Source organism: Dromaius novaehollandiae, chromosome 5, assembly GCF_036370855.1.
Source record: "Dromaius novaehollandiae isolate bDroNov1 chromosome 5, bDroNov1.hap1, whole genome shotgun sequence".
In the NCBI taxonomy this organism is placed as follows: Eukaryota; Metazoa; Chordata; class Aves; order Casuariiformes; family Dromaiidae; genus Dromaius; species Dromaius novaehollandiae.
Window position 1 is genome coordinate 6,941,483 of NC_088102.1, and position 17,057 is coordinate 6,958,539.

Genomic DNA, 17,057 nt, shown 5'->3' on the forward strand with positions numbered 1-17,057 from the left:
CTGCGTGTGTGTGTGTGCCCTGTTAATTTGAACTAATCACTTCTGGGAGTCCCCGCTTCGGATTGCTTCCAGAGATTCAGCGCCCTTTATTAATCTACATTGATAATTGTAGTTTTAATATTACCAACTGGGGAATTCTTGTAAAGCCAGAGGCGTTCCTCAAAGACCTCTGCAGGTATGATCCCGCAGGATGACATCCGAAGTTATCCAGTGTCTTCACTGATGGTTTTAAAAGCAGATCTCAAATTGATGCTGATTTAAAAACTAGCAGATGATCTGAAAATTGGGGGATTGGTAAATGATTTCAGAAGATGATTTGGATCAGCAGAAAGCAGCTGCAGAAAGCGATTTGAGTCTTGATAAGCTGGACTCGTTCCTACAAAGGGCACTTTAACGTGGCCCTATCTACAGGAGAGGAGACCCTGTCCTGGGAAGCAGCAGCTCGGACGTGCGCAGTGTGACCAGGCCTGGACAGTGCAGCACTGCCGTGGCTATCGCAGAGCCGGGTCCGGGCTCATCCCGTTATGAAAAGGCAGTATATACTCTCGGTGTCTGCATTTTAAAGGACTAGTTCAACTTATGAGAGAGAGTGGAGAAGAATGCTACAAATGGATAAAAGGTGGGGAAAATGCTTCGTCCTTAGGGAATAGGAGCACTCATCTCGCCTGTTCATCAAAAGCTAAAAAGTTTAAGTGTGTGTCTCTTTACTAAAAAGTTTAAGTGTGTGTCTCTTTACTAAAAAGTTTAAGTGTGTGTCTCTTTATCGGGGAGGAAATGGTGGGTATCCAACAGCTCCTCAGTCTAGCGAACAGCCCAAGTCTGGAAGCTGAAGCCAGATGAGTTCATTCTAGAACAAGGCGCGGATATATGTATATATTTATTTTATGAGCTGCATTTAATCATTAGAACAACCACTTGAAGAAAGCGGCCTCGTCCTTGTCTCGACATCCTGGGTCGAGACTGCCGGCTGCCCTGGAAGGAGGCTTGAGCTTGACGAAAGCGCCTTAAGCTCAGTACTGAGAGAACTGGATAAGATTAATGGGCCGTGACACCCGGGAGGTCAGTGGAGATGGTCTTGTGGCCTCTTGCGGCCTGTAGCATCACAAGGACACGGTGTGTGGCAGAGGCAGGGGCAAAGTGAGACCTATGGGGCAGGTCGCTGCTGGTCTTCACCTAAGTGCCCCGTGAGCTTGACCTGCCTGGAAATAGGAGGCAGGGTGATGTGCAAAGGCGGCTGCTGCTGCTGAGAGGTCACCACGTACCACTTCTGACTGCATTGCATGCTTGAAATTTAGAGAGAGGCTGTACGTTTGGACCAAGATCTGTGGTCTCAGAGCTGTGGTATCATCTAGATGTCCTAGCTGTCAAGTGGGACCTTGTTGTGGTAAGGACTGCGTAAGCCCCCCTCTCTTCCCATCTGTGAGAAAACACTAGGAACAGGTGGCTTCCAGCACTTAATACACATGCTAGGCTTCAAAGGCTTTTTAGGGAGCTCAGCCTGTACTGATTGGAAATTGCAAGGTGCGTAGCAACGTGTGGTGTAGTGGGATGGGCTCTTGGTTTCCAGATGTCTTGTTCTGTGCCCGGCTCGCTCGTCCACCCTGTCTTCTCCCTGCGTTTGATGCTCAGTGAGTGAGGGAGCGCGGCTGGGCACAGCACTGGGCACAGTGCCCCGCTCGGCCATCCGGCTCCTGGTTGCCGTGCATCTGTGCCAGCTTCGTGCCGCCAAAATAAATAACTGGGGAGCGGGATGGGTGGCAGAAGGTGTAAGGTGAGACCTGGGTGCAGCTGCAAAAGGACAGTGAATGCTGTAATCCTAACTTGCAATGGTGGATAAAATATAACTTGCAATGGTGGATAAAATATAACTGCTAGCAAGCTTTAAAAAGTGGTGCTGGCTGCTGCCCAGAAACGATCCCACCCGTGGGACTGGGGGGCCGACAGCAGCCCGGGTGGATCAGTTTGCTTTAGCATCTCGCGGGGAGGCTGCTTGTGTTTGGGCACCTGCAGCTCCCGCCCAGTCGCCCTCCGATTGCCTCCCGCGTGGGAAGCCAGCGACCTGCTCTCGTGCGGCAGCGATAAGGAAACACCTGAACCTGCTCCCAGCCTGCTCCCGGCTCATCGTTTTCCCCGTGGTGGCACCACGGCTTGCTGGTGGAGTTTCTCCCCCCCACGGTGGTCTCGGCTGCTTCCTTGTTGGGGTTGCGTTAGGTGACTTAGCAGGTGACAGCGTTTCATCTCCCAGCCTTGACGCTGGCCCGCAACGATTATTGCCTTTCGTCTGCACCGCGAAACTGAGCCCGCAGGGTGGAGGTGATGAGCTCCCATTACCTCTCGCTTTGCTTGGGGGCGGTGGAGATGAGGCTGTGGGCTGCAATCGGGTGGAGCAACTTTATGCTGCTGTAGCAAGGAGACAGCATGTGATGGCATTAACCGGGCTTTGAATAAAAGCTGGGTCTGCTCACCAGAGCCACAGCCAGAACAGATCCCCAGTGTGAGCATCACCTGACCTGTGCAGCCGTCTCCTTGTTGCCTGGGGTAAGACTGGGCTGTTTTCATTCTCCACCTTCCCTGCGAGGTATTTGAGAGGCAAATGCGGCTGCAGCAGAGCCTGCGCTGGCTTTTTATCTAGTGCTGGTGTCACTGGTTCATTTGGCTTCAGAGGAGTCGAGACGTCTGGGGGTACGTGGCAAACTGCCTGGATGCTGTTATCTCTCTTCACACCTTCGTTGGAAAGGTTGAACCTGGCAGCTGTGTTGGATCCCATCATGGAGAGGCGGTGGCTGTGAGCTCCGGCATTTTGGCAGCCGTGGGTCATGTTCCCTGGCTGTTGCTGCAAGGGTTGATGCTGTATTTGAAGTTCCCTTTTTCTGGGCTGGCAGAGGGGTAATTGGACCAGTTTTTCATCTGGTTTCTGCAGCTGAGTGGGCAGCTTGTTTGGAGAGCGTTGTGCTGGTGGAGATGTAGGCACTCACACGTGGCCATCCTGCTCCGTCTGTCTTGCCCCAAGATGGGAGCTCTCCTACGATGATGAACCTGGTTGCTGGGGAAGACCATGGGGCTTCTTGCACTCAGTGCACTCAGATGTGACACAGCTGGATGGGCTCTGCCAGCGTTCATTCCCACCCTGCCGTCGCTACCTTCCCGGGGACTGGTAGCTCCAGCAGCCGCTCAGGGTTGTGAACGAGAAGCTAAGGGCTTCTAACCGAAGACCGTTCCTCCTCCAGGTTGAAATGTTCTCCCTTTCCATGGTCCGGTGCAAGCTCCACACATGGACCCCACATCTCACCCATCCAGGCAGCAGCAGTCCTACATAAGCCAGAAAGTAGGTGTGCGAAGAGTCCGTTAAGCTTGTTAGTGCCATTCCTGGTGCCTGCAAAGACATCCATTGGGTCTGCCAGATGTGGGGCATGGAGGTTTAAAGGGGATAGTCTCCTCTGCACCATCTTCCCCCAACTCCATGGAGTCCTGTTCAAAATGTCTGCTCGGAAAGAATAATTTCTCCTGGAGTATGGGACTGAAATCTAGCCTGAAACTCCCATGGCGCTGTAGCCACTTATTGCTGGGTCAACGGGATAGCCCTCATTTTGTCTTATCCTGTTTATCTGAATGAAGTAATTTATAAGGACGTTTTCCATGAATCAGTAAATCTGTCCTTGTATCGCGCCTTGGAGGTTTAATTTGCTCTAGATACTGCACCAAATATTTCTTTGTCCTGGACTGCTCTGCGGAGTCCTGCTTTGCAGAGGCAGGAAAGAGAAAGGGCTGGAGTTTCTGAGAACATGCTGTGGAGATCTGATATTTCTCAGCCCCTCTTAAATTTGCATCTCCCAACATGGGCTAAAGAGATTAGGGAGGGTGTAAGTGAAATAGTTTCTCTAGGTATGTCTGTGGAGCTTGAGGAATTTGTACATGTGCCAAGCAATTCCTGATGTTACAAGTCTTGGGGAAACCGAAGCCAAAAATAAAGGGGGGGAGGGAAAGTTTGCCTTTTGAAGGATACCACTGCTAGGAAATCTCAGTTACAGGTACATTTCCCTTTCATATTTCAGTGTGGCATTTCCTGTCAAGAGGAATTGAAAAATTCCTGTTGCACTGCACCACATCCCCTTCCAAAAACTGCTCTTGCAAGCCAAAGAGTATGCATCTTTTGAAAGTGATATATGCATGTTTATTTAAGAAGCCTACCACAGGATCTGCCTGAAAAAAGAGGGTTCAAAACACAGCTCTGCTACACATAAAGAAGTCAAAGATACCGCTAAGATCCCCAGTCCTGAACTTGTTCCCATTGCTTTGTCCGTTGGAGCACCATAGAGGTGGTCTAGCAGGGCTGGAGCGGTGGTCATGGATGGGCTCCCTGCAAGGACCTGGGATGTCCTGGGGACATCTGAACGGATCTGACGTGGACTGGAGTCAGGGATCCCTGAGGGCACGTCTGGCCTTGCTTTCCATCTTGCTGTGCCTGCTCGGCCTGTGCACCAAGGGAACCCTCTGCTTCTCATTTAGAGTGGCTTCAAGATCATTTTGCAGCTCTTCGAGATCAGAGCTTGCACTAGGCAATCCAGAAATGTTCCCAGCGCCAAAATACGCCACGAAGAGTGTGTGCACACGTGGTCTCTGGTTCTGATTTCCTTTGTCGCTGCAGAGAACCGTTGAGTTGCACACGATGTTTCAGCGTGATGTCCTTTCCTTTGTTCCTGTATATTGGAAAAGTCTGTGTGTGTATATAAAAAAATACATATGTGTACTTTTAACAGAGCTGTTTGTGAGCTATTGCGTTTGGAGCACGGGGCAGCTTGGCAGAGGAGGGACGCTGCTGGCAGTCGCCTACCTCTTGGACTGGCAACACCATGGTGGTTCTGCCGGTCCAGCTCTGCTTGGACCAAGTCAAAAGAAAAGGCTTGTCGGGGAGTGATCCAAAACCTGTTGAAAGCTGTTTAGAAAGGCTCCCTCTGATGTGAAGAGGCTTCAGAATAAGTCTCTTGGCGCTAGTGGAGGGACCTGGTTGCTATTATTTGAATCACAGCCTGGCCCAAGCCTTTTAATGTGCATGTCCACCTTGTGTTCTCTGTCCCCGTTTCCCTGCACGCATGTTGACATGTAGCAATAAAAAAGATGCAGCTTCTGGCTGTCCGGCTGCTCACCACACTGCTGCCCATCATCTGGGTCGGCCCGTTAGAGCTGAAGGCAAGGTCAAAGCACCGTCGTGCCGAAAAGAGATGGGAGCAGCCGTACAAAGTGGTCATTTTAAATAATTGCCCCGGTGATTTCTCCTCCCTTTCCTCCCCCCATCCCCATGCTCTTCCTCTGGCACCGTGTCCTTCTCCGCCCACCACCCAGGGGCTGGCTGGATCTGTTCAGGATTTATGTTAAAAGGGAATTTTTATGCATGTAATTAAAACGTGGCATTGCTGGGTAGAAATGGGATTTGGTACTTATTGCTGCGACTCTTTCTCATGCGCGAGGTTGAACTGATTGATTACTGAGGTTTGAGATTAAATATTCCCCCGAGCTCTGCTGGTATTTAATGGGGTGGGGGAGGGCGGAGAGAAGGAAAACGATGATTTTCCTCCAAGGCGAGGAGAGCAGGGTAACGTCGACCGAGCGCATCCCCACGACTTACTCCGCGCGTGGTCCGGGCGCTGCGCCAATAAATCGGATGCTGCCGGGGGGCTGCTCCACTCCGAGCCGGTCCCCGCTCGGGTACCGCCGAGCCCGGCCACAGGGGCAGAGCTGCCGTCCCACGGGAGCTCGCCTTATTTACTTATTTTTCTTGATTTCTCCCAATCCATTTTCAGCCGGCCCTTTGCAGGCGGGAGGAAGGCGCCAGCGTGCCGCTCCCGGGCGGGTTTGGGGAGTCTCAGCGCGCGCGCGCTGGAGCAACCCGTGTTTACCCGCTCCTCGAATACTTCACTGAAGTCTAATTTTAGCTGATGGGGACGGGATCCCTCGAGGGTGCAGCGGAGGTTTCCTATCGGCGCAGACCTTAAGAAACCCGCGTGCAAACACAAGCGAGGCAGAAGCAGTTGGGTTTATTTTTGCAAATTCTTTTGGAAAGGGTGTGACTTATTTTGCAGGCACACACCGGCTTTGTTCCCCGGCAGCCTGGCCCGGTCGGGTATTTCAGGTCTTCCAAGATTTAATCAGAATAATTAGTTACTGTCTCTTTATACCTTCTGTTTTTGTTGCAGAGTTTCCAAAGGGCGTATTTATCTTTTGGAGCGGTGCTGCCTAAGTGTCGCTTAATCATTAAGCATCCGATTTCCTCCGAGTTATCTGTCATGCTGCTTATGTAAGTACAAAAAAAAAAAAAACCCAAAAAACCCCAGTGGGAGGGGTGGATTGTGCTTGAGGGGTTTTGGAAAGATTATTCCCGATTGCTGCTGGTTTAAAGGAGAGCCGTGTTTGGTTTCCAGCCCGTCATGGGATGATCAGAAGACTGCATGTTTTGATTGCGGTGCTGAACCCACCCTCGAGCCACGCGGCGCGCTGAAATGAGTGGATAACGCGACGTTTTTCCTTCGGCGGCTCTTCCCGTGCTCGGAGCGCGGCTGGGCGCCTTGCTGAGCCCCACAGGTGCTGCCGGGCTCCCCTTGCCGGCTCTGATTTAGAGGGTCAGATACCCTGCGTGTAGACTTGGGGGCCGGGCGCTCGAAGCGCACGCCGTCGCGGGTGATGGATGCCGACCTGCCGGCTTTTGCATCCCGGAGGAGCCGTTACGCCCGCTCTCCGCTCTGACACGGGCTGTAAATTTGCCCTCACTGTTTTGGCCCAGATCTGACGGGAGTTATTCTTAAGGAAGGCTGTCGACTCCAATTTTTCCGTGGTGCTCACCGAGCTTGAAAGCCGGGGGCTCTTGTGGAGATAGGGCCTCTTTGCGGTAACGTCTCCCGGAGCGCTTCGCGGGGGACACGCGTGAGGCTCTCGCGGCTCCGACGGTGAGCGGAGCCTCCCTCGCCCGACGGGAGCGACGGCAAAGGAGCCTCTCTAATCCCCGGCCTCTCGGCACATGCTGCTGGCTCGGCAAGGCTTTTGCAGATCTGCGGCTATCGCTGGTTAAATTTGGGAAGGGCTTGGGCTAAGGGAAGGGGAGGAGAAGGAGGAGCAGTTGCTGCTGGCAACTGTGAAAGGGTAAAAATACAGAAGCTTGCGATGGGAACGGAGGTGGCCAGAGCTTTGAGGTGGCTGCCGTGGCCCAAAGGAGACCGCGTGGCTTGTTGGCACCCTGTGCCTGCATCTGGGCTCGGATGAGCTGCTTGGGCTTCTGCTGCCTCTCGTTGAGCAGCCTCGTCGGGGACCGGTGATGCTCCTTTGGCAGGAGCTGTGCCGGGGAGCGCCCGCCCGGGCCACGCAGGTCTTCTTCCACCTCGGTGGCTCGTAACCCCACGCAGGGGCTCCAGGAGTCGGGTGCTTTGGCAGGGGTGAGCAAGGGTGGGGGGACGGCGAGACGTGGATGTTTTGCCATGACGTCTAAAGCAGAGAAAACCTCGCTCCTCACGTTCTCATAGTCTCCAGGGCTGTGCATTTTTTTCTTTCAGTTATCCGAAATGCTCCTTCAAGAAACTGGAAGATAATTTTTTCCAGGAATGTCTTATTTCCTCAGTTGTCCCTTGGTGCGTAAATTAATGTTCCTTCTGCCCTTTTGCTTCCTGCTACCTGATGGAGGAAACTCATATCGCTTGGCTTTACTTAATTCAGGTAGATAATGAAGGTATTTCGGACTGTTTCCTCTTCTTTGGCACCAGAATAATGCACCCCTATGACAGAGGACACAAAAGACAGACAGAGATGCATAGGCCTAGTGCTGTTAATTTTTTTCTGCTACGTTATAATTCATGTAAGGGGGATATGCCTGAAAAATTCAGCCTGCAAAGATACAGCTGAAGAGCTGAAATGGTTGAGAAGGCGAGGGAGCGGGTTCTTTTCCCCCAGTAAAATGAAGCCGAAGGACGCTTGCTCTCCAGAAACCTTCCTATGGAGGATCAAAATCAAGGTTGGGGAATATCTTGCCCCACGGCCCCTGGTGCGCGCGGGCCGGCGGCTCAAGGCGAGGTGCGGGGCCGGGGCCGCCTTCCCCGCTCGCGCCCTCCGGCGCCTCGGCCGGCCGGTTCCAGATGCGGAGGGGAGGTTTGGGAGCACACCCAGTTTTCCTCATAAAACTCCAAAGAACAAGAGGCTTGGCCTGGTTTAGATTTTAAAAATAACTTGCACATTTGGAAGCTAAAGTTTCAGAAGGGCTCCGAATGGGATGATGGCTTTGATCATGGCAGTGAGAGATCAAGGGAGGGCTTTTTAGGTTTTGCTACATCAGATGGAAAATATATTGTAGCGTCTAGACTTTATCATCCTCAAGCAAGGTTTTTTCTCTTCTGCAAAAGGCCTAATCCAAAGCCCGTGTAAAGCTGATAGAAAGGCTCCTTCGGAAAGGAGCCTGGTTTCGGTTTTGATCGTGTCCAGAAGCAAGTTGAAAGAGGTGGAAATCAACTTTGGACTTTGAAGGACTTCTGAGCCTCTGGTTTATGGGTCTGCCGTTTCTGATTAGGCGCTTGGCATGGGTGGAAGCTTTAGTGTCAGCGGCAGGGAGGCCGCAGGCAGGGACCGGCCTCGCGACAGCCGCGTGGTCCCCAAACACTTGATCCTGCAGCTCTGCGGCACGCGGGAGCACTGGTTATCCGTGCGAAGCTGCCGGCTGTGCGGCCAGCTGTGCCGGGCAGCTACGGAGCGAGGCGGCACAGGGCCCTTCCAAAAACTCGCTGCTCACGTCGCTCATCTGGCTGCGGCAATTAGGAGCAGCTCTGCCCATAGCCACCGGTCACCACCGAGGCTGCTCCCAGGCAGCATCTCCCTCGATCTCGCTTAACACGTGGTTGCCTGTCAGAGTTTTGGCTGCGTAGTAACTGTAGATGTCCATGTCCACTGATGTTCAGAAATAACTTCAGCTTCTCTGGCTGAAATGTAGAAAATATGTTTTTTTTCTATATTTTTTGTAAGCGTGCTGAAGGAGATCAGACACGGAGGTGCAGTTTCTTAAGGTGCTCCAAATAACCTTGAAAGCCTGCCCTGAAGGCGAGGAGATGCTGGCCGTGTGCATTTGTTGATTCTCTCTTCCTGAGTGTGCGTGGAGCAGTCAGACTCTGTCGTGTCTGGAGATACCCGTTGAGAAGGCAGAGCGCTTGCTCTTTGCTGCCTCTCCTGCAAAAAGCCTCCTTTCTGCGCGGCTCTCGGAGAGCAAATGGAAAACCTGGAAAACGAACGTGTTTGGAAAACATTTGAGTTGAGGGTGTTGTACTTCTGCCTCTGGTCATTTTTCTATGCTTTTTGTTAGAGAGAGGGGGAAAACTGTTGTTGCCTTTCTGTTTTCTCTTCCCATCAATTACTCTTTTAGATGCCTTTATTTCCAAGTATGAATCCATGCAAATGCCAGCCCACAAATGGTTTCAAGTGTAAAAATCATATTAAAATAGGGCTGGAAGGGATCTTAGGAGGTCACCTTGTCCCCAAGGCAGGATCAGTTAAATCCACTCATCGAGCTGGAATGCGATCATGTTTGTTGGGAGCTGTTTTCCCGTAAATTATGCATGAAGCAGAGGCAAAAAATCTATCAAATAATGCTGCCAATATGTGTGTGCAAACCTCCCTCTGAATAGGCTTATGAAATTCAAATTGTTTGCTGCCTAGGTGTTGAAAATTAATGCTGGGTTTGCTCCAGAGCGATTCAAAGTAATACTCCAGAGTAGCCTTCTCTCTTCCGCCTGGGTCTTTCCCAAAATGCTGTGGCTTTCATGAATGAGATGCATTTACCCATAGTCTTTATCTGATGTGGAGCAATCTCTGTTTTGCTTGATTTCTGAGATGGCCAGACCCCAGAAGCTCCACCAAGATAAAAAGAAGTCTCTGGTGTTCATTGCTTCTTGTGAAGTAGATGTGAATTTTTAGAGTGAAAACAGTTCTCCAGATGGCCCCATCTTGAGTTGGAGGAACCCTTCCCAAAAAGAGCCCCCAACAACTCATCTCCCAACACTGGGGTTATTTGTTCTGTGCTTCCCCAGACAGCAACAACACCGAAGCCCCTGAAATCAATGGCAGTGACATTGGAGGCTTTAGATAAAGCTGTGAGATCCTGGGCAAGGGCAGAAGAGGATAAGTAGCACTAGAAATCCCTGTCTGCTCTGAGATTGAAAGCCAAGTGATGACTTTCGATTAATTTCCTTCACATGTTCCTCTGTCCTAGCTTTGTGTCTTGAGGGGTGGATCAAGAAAACCATACACAAGAGCCCTGGCTTAATCTCATTGCCTTTCAAAGGTACTGCAGAGCTGCTGTGGGTCTTTTTCCCCTGCTTTTAGCTCCCTACTTCAGTGATGAGGGGTTCTGAAGGAAGTTCGCATGTAGCCAGCTGGATGCTGGCTTGCTCTCTAGCTGGCATTGCATTGGTATTAGCATTCACGCAGCCCCGATGGTGACTCGTTTTCTTTCGTCTGGTACTTTCGCCAACCAGCATTATAGGTAATATCAAAATTCATTGATCTTTGACCGTGTGGCTGGCTTGGAGAGCTCTCCTGGCCCATCTGTACGTTGAAAGTCAAGATGGCTGGCAGCATTATTCTTGGGCCAAATGTATGCAAAGAGATCGTGGCTTAGATTTGTTGCAGATGGGTTTCTGGATATAGTCTAAGGCATTTTGCCAGCCAATTTTATATCTGTGTAAAAGTGATTGACATCTCTATCAATAAAGCTGCTGTGGAATTATAACGCTAAATATGTGTATTCATTAAGTTATTTTTATATCTCAAGTGGCTTGCCATCATGGCTTATCATGAGTGAACCATGCTCTTCGCAGGCGTGTTATCCACAGCCCCAAAATAAACTATCAAAAACACAGCTTTTGAGACTTTGAAGGACTTTTTCCCTTGGACGTAGATGTGTGTAAGCTGTCCATGGGTCCCTGCCTGCTCCAGTGGGACAAAGGACCCCAGTTTTAGACAGTTGTCCGGTGGGAGTTAACCTGTTCCAAACACCGTTGTAGACCGAGGTTCAGAAATGGTAGCACCTCCAAACATGGGAAAATGAACTCGCTTTTTTTTTTTTCAGTGTGTGCCTACACTGGTCACACAAATCCTGCTGATTGATCAGTCACGCTCTGCAGTGAGGCCCACTGTAATATTGGCCACACAAATGAGTGTGACTTTGTTGGGGCATTTAGTCCTATGGGCAGATAAGTAGCATTTGTGCGGTTCTTTCGGTGTCGGGGAAGGATTCCTCCATCCATGTCCGTGGCTGGCGAGCCTTGCAAAGGCTTCCTTCCCTCTGCAGCGTGGGCTGGGCTGCGCGGGTCTCTCGACCTCGTTTGTCCTTCCATGCTGTCACTTCGACTGCCGGAATGTGGAAGAAAGACCCCAAATTTGCTCCAGGCCCTGCCGTGAGCTGGAGAGGGTGGGGACGTGCAGAGCTGGAGGGGAGAGCCTGGCCACCTGCGCTGCTGGGGAGCTGAGCGGGAGCTGGTAAATTTAGCTTGGTCTCTGAATAGGCTTCTGAATAGGCTCTGTTTTTTGGGGGCTTGTTTTTCTTCTCCTTTTAAAGCATTTGAATATTCATTCAGCAGATTATGAAGCATAGAGCACATGTGCCTGAGAGGCAAATATCAGCTGCTTCACATTCCGCAGTAATAAAGTGCATTGTTAAAAGTTAATCTACTTTTTTATTTAGTTCCCTACTGGAAGAAAGCTTATAAAGTTGGTCGGTCCATCTGCTCCTCCTTCTCTATCACCAGCAATTCATTGAGTCCTTGGCTGATTTTGTCCTCTCTTCCAAATTTTTTCATTTCAAATATGTCAAACTGCTGCAAGTTTTGTGAAAACAGGCATCCGGATGTTATGGAGGTTTTTTACTGAAGGAAAAGATGCAATGAAAACTCCGTCTGTACTAGACATCAGGGGATATACATAAATGTTATGATATCCAAGCCATGGAAAGTGCTTCAGTTGGATTTACCATCTTATGAGACACCAGAGAGCCCTTGCTGCAGGAGTCCGCACATACATGTGTGTGTTGTGGGGAGGGAAATGTTCGCATATGTGGATTCTCTGATGTCTAATAAATGTAAGTTTGTCCTTCAGCCTTAATATAAATTTCATTTATATTGCTTAGGCTCACAGGTACAAATGCGGAAACTTCCTTTCAGTTTTGGTGTTCATAGTGCTACTTCCCTCCGCCCCCCATTTTTTTTCCAAGTGCAGTTTCTTTAGTATAGCGGGGTGGATCCAATACTCCAGTGATTTTAGAGGCTGATAACAGTATTTACATTTCTTGGTGCTTTGCTGGAGCTGGTTGCAAGCCTCCATCCTGTTCTTCATCAGTGGGCTGAGCAGCTGCTGGTGGGAGAGCATCCTTATACGAGCCGTGTTGGGCAAATGCAAAAAGGGTGCTGTGGTTGCTTCACTCCAGTTTTCTGTGATATTGTGGAGGCTGGGGAGGAAAAGCTGCTGGTAACTGCGAGTACTGAAGGGGGAAGTTGTACAGCAGCATTGAAAACCTCATCATCTTCCATCACTGGAAAGCTTAGCGGGTGATCAGGAGATGGAGAGGAGGACCTGCCAAGTCCGAGTGGCGTCCCCTGCCCCAGGTCTCTCTGACATGTAACATCACAGTGGTGGCCATGTGGTGGAGGTGAGAATTGGAGTTCAACCAACGATTGGCATTTGTCCGGCAACCAATTCTGCCACCAGTGTGTCTCAAAGCGGCGAGTCTGCGTCCGGCCTGGTGTTTGTTGGTGGCCTTGGCAGGCCATCTGCCCCACCACGTGTCACCCAGAGTCACGAAGCGAACACCCAGTACTTCGCACCCATACGGTACTTCGGTATCGTGGAAGTTATGGTGTCTCCAGCTGTGCTAACTGCTGCTGGGAGCTATCTGCTGGTAGATGGGTCCTGCCAGGGAGGGCTGAGATCTGTGCATCACTTACATCTCAAGGGGGAAGGGAAGGGACCCATAAAGACCAGCAGCCTCCTCCTCCCTGTGGACATAAGATGGAGCGTGAGTAGGAATCATTTTTCACTGTGTTCCTGGTGAGCCACCAGATTTTTCCGTATCTGCCTGTTTTTTCAGTGATAGGTATCAATACGTTTTTCCATGCCTGGAGTTTGTTCTCCGCTTTCTGCCAGAGCTTGAATACTTTTGAGTGTTGTGGTTTTTGGATTTTTTTTTTCATTTGGTGACATGTTTTCCTTAATCAGAACACACCAAAGGACTGGGAGCCCAAAATAAAACTGTCTATTACGCATTACCTGATTAGACACCATGGTAATAAGCGTCTGAATCTAAACCTGGATTAGCCAGGGAGCAGTCTCGGGATGGATTTGCATAGCATGCATTCCCTTTCCTTCTGATGTGTTGGTGAAACTACTGAAATCTAATATATAAAGCGTTCGTGTGCTTCAAGTACTGCTGTTGATGTATGGGTTACTCCCCCCGCAAGGCACTCAGCCGTGCAAAAAATGCCTGCGATTTTCAGGGAGATGCTTCTTCTCCCCTCCTCCTGCTCTTAGAGCTCAGGTTCGAGTTGATGGGGACAGGTAACACTGGCCAGCTCTAAAAATTGGTGGTAATGGAGTTCTGAAGGTTTTTGTCTTACGTATCTCTCTAGAGGCATTTATTTGAGGGCGTTTTGTCCTGCTGTGGCAGTCTCTGTCTGTAGTGGAGTGAATCTGGAGTTTCTGGGTGCCTACGTCCAATATGCACAGCTTCTTCAAGCTTCTGTTGCAGTGTTATAAGTCTTGTGCTGCAAGGTGTTGTGAAGACTTGGAATCCAAAAACAATTTAATTTCTTTCCCATGTAGACAGTCTTGAGATCTTGGGTGATGTCAGGATAGCTCAGTCTTGGATGTATTTCATTAGCTTATCTTTAGGGCATCCAAACTGTGATGTTAATTTGGAGCACGGGGTTACGCGGGTTAGATGTGGAGGAAGATGTTTTCCAAGGTAAGGATCGTGGTTAGGCAGCACGACTGCAGGCTCTCCATTGCAAGGAAGATGAAGATAAACCAAAGTCCGTTTTGCAGCAGAGGGATGGACTTAGAGGATCTCCAGGTCTTCCTTGGGTCCCAGCTCTCAACCTCAAGCAATGCAGGCGCTGGTGTTTTCAGCTGGAAAAGCCTGAGGTACTGCAGAGCTGAAAGTAAACATTTGCTGTGGTTGTTATCGGCAATTCAGTTTGAAGACAGACATAATTAGCCTTATCCAGCCGTTTCCTGCCTTCTTCTGGCGACATCCATGTCGTGTCTATGTTTACGAAAACATTACCTTTGGGTATTTTGAGCAGAGATGCTCTGACTTTGTTGCAGCCCCTTAGCCAGAAAGCACTGTCTCTGCTTGCCTGTTTCTTCTCTTTTCTTTTTTTTCATGGCAATGCTTAACCGCTTGTGAACAGAATAAATGCAGCCCTCTCCACTTGATGTATTTGCTTGGCCTACTTCTGACTCTCATAACATGGCATGATACAGGACAAAGTGAGGAATAAGGCTCAATTCACTGGATCTCAAGCTCAGCTAGACCTGCTGGGCCCTGCTTGATTATTAACTGTGTTGCCTTGGCTGTATTGAAAGATCTGGCGAGCCGGTTAATGGAAAGGCTGCAGCCTTGAATAGCTCCTGTGAGCCAGAAGCTCAGTCATGACCTTCACCAGCTAGGGCTGTTTTGGCTTCAAAAGCCTTTGGAGAAATCTGGGGGTGTTTTGGTACATCTGCGAGGAGTTTTTCCACTGGAGAGCTGGGTTGACCTGACGTCAGTCAAATAAATCCCCTTGATCCCTGGCAAGTGGTAGACTCCGGTCCTGAGCAAGAAGTCATCGGCAGGGAGGTGTGAGCTTGCAAAGGGTCAGAAGCACGCAGAATTTCCCCAGTAGTTTTTGGCACACGGCGAGGTTTGGGGAGGCCCGACGGCAGGCTGGAGCTGGTGGTGCTGCAGGCACGGGCCAAGGGGGCTTCTTCTCCTTCGACCGGCATCGGAGGCGAGGGGTGCCTCAGCCGCGCGGGCCAGGGCTCACGCCTGCGATGGCTGCTAGGAAGGTGCGTCTGTGCTAGCAGCTACATCCGTGGTGGGGCTAGCCCCAGATATCTAGACCCCGAGTCTGGCCCTCCAAAAGATGAGATTAAAAAGTCTTCCAAAGCAGTTATCTTCTCTGGGGGTGTTTGAGCCTCTTACAATACCCTTGGGTCACTTTTTGAGCATATCTTTGCAGTTGAGAGGCTGTTTTTTCTTCTTTTAATGAAAATGGAGATCGTTGTGCAAATATCTACAGGGATGGGAACTTTGTATTGCAATTCGAGGGGAGTGCTCTGTGAAAGCCTGCAGACTTACCGGCAGGAAAGACATCCAGAGAGGCTTCTCCGTGTAGCACCGGTGGGGAAGGCGGCTGCTGTCGCTGTGATATTGCCCCTTCCGAGGGGAGATTTTGTTACTGGAAGCATTTGCTCGTTGAGTGCAGAGTCTTGTTTTTTAAATAGCAAACTTTATAGCACAGAGGCTGTAGAGATGGGAGCAGGCAGGATGCCTAAAGCTTTAACAGTGCTGCAGCTACACTGTTTGCACTCTAAAGTGTTTGGAAAAAAAACAGATTTGGTTAAACCAATGCAAAAATAAAAAAAATCCTGTGCATGTACTTGACATATTTCTATTTGGTTTATATTGATGTTGCTGATGCGGATACTTTCCTAGATTAGGCTAAATGCCACTATAAAATGGCCTCTATTGATTTTTAAATGCATCCCCTTGGGATTCCCCCGGTTTGGGGTGAGGCTGTGGACAGATGTGCCAGTTGTGAATTTAAACCATCCCCAACGCAATGAGGTACCCTCTTGCCTGTGTCCTGTGGTGACAGGCAAGGTAAGATCTTCTGGCCCAATGCAGCAGGGACTTTGCATTTCCCTTTAAAGGGCAAAATGCCTCCCAGGCAGTGTAACGCTTTGCCTTTGGGATGTGTAACAACATCAATTCCTTGAATTTTACTTCCCACCCCACAGTTTTTTATCTTGAGGATTAAATTCTCGTACAAGTTAGTGGCCCTATGCCAGTGACTTTGCTAAGCAGAATCCGTGCTCTTCAGAGCAGTTTTTTTGCCATAATCTAGATAATGTTGCAGCCACATAAAAAATATAATTAAGCCTTCCAATTAGACTTGCCTGCCCTGGTTGCCTGCTTTGCTTTTTATGTTTAAATGTGAACAGACGTCTTTTAGTGTAACACGATAAAAACTGCTGCTTTTAGCAGCCCCGTTAATGGCAGAATTAGCATTGGCGCTATTCTCATTTCTCTGTGCTATTTCCGTAGAATTGTGCAAAATCAGATTGTGAGTGAAGCAAGCTCGTGTGTGCTGTTTTGCTGTGCTCATCTGCCGAAGCCCTGGGAGGTATTGGTGTCAGTCCTTCAGACTGGAAGGAAAGTTGCCAGCGGGCAATTTCTGCTATCAGACATTTTTATCAAGGAATTCTTCACCCTAAATTCTTACTTTAAGGGGAAAAAAATCGCTCTAGATTAACCTCAGAATTTTCAAACCCGTAAAGCAGAATCAGCGGTGCAGATCCCCTGTGGCCTGTAGGCCAGCTGATTGCTCTAACACGTGTTCGGTTGGGGTACTTTTGGGACTGGAAGTTTAATGATATGCTCAGACATCTAGCCGTAAGGGTCTCTTTTCTTAACGGTTCCTGTTTAAAGCAGCCTCAACGGAGTTTTCATTCCGAAAGAGAAGAAAACACCGCGATCAGCTGGAGGTTAAAAAGATTTGTTTCAGATACAGAAATTGCATAAACACCGATGGCTCTGTTAGCCTCACCTGAAACACGGATAATCCTAAAATCTCCAAACATGACCCAGAATTAGCCAGTTGGGACTAAGCCGGTAGCTCCTCGTTTTGTTGCCGTGGTGCTGGCCCTGGACACTGCACTGCTGATGTACAGTAAGTGTCTGCTGCTGCACCACTTCAAAAATCCAGATTCTGATGCCAAATTAATTAAGAGGCTTAACAGAGGAAAAACCTGCCTGCCTTCCACCCGTTTTACAGCCGGAG

The 17,057-nt window shown here is 49.7% G+C and overlaps 1 protein-coding gene across 3 annotated transcripts in view; it reads left to right on the forward strand.

Moving 5' to 3' along the window:
• The window catches only part of DAAM1 (dishevelled associated activator of morphogenesis 1), a 117,356-nt gene that overhangs the window by 17,733 nt on the left and 82,566 nt on the right, over positions 1-17,057 (forward strand). For 2 of the 3 annotated variants that reach the window (XM_064511910.1, XM_064511912.1), the window contains exon 2: positions 6,192-6,292. The exons of the other annotated variant lie outside the window; for it this stretch is intronic. The gene's annotated coding sequence lies outside the window, so the exon portion shown is untranslated. The remainder of the gene's footprint in view (positions 1-6,191; positions 6,293-17,057) is intronic. 3 annotated transcript variants of the gene reach the window in all.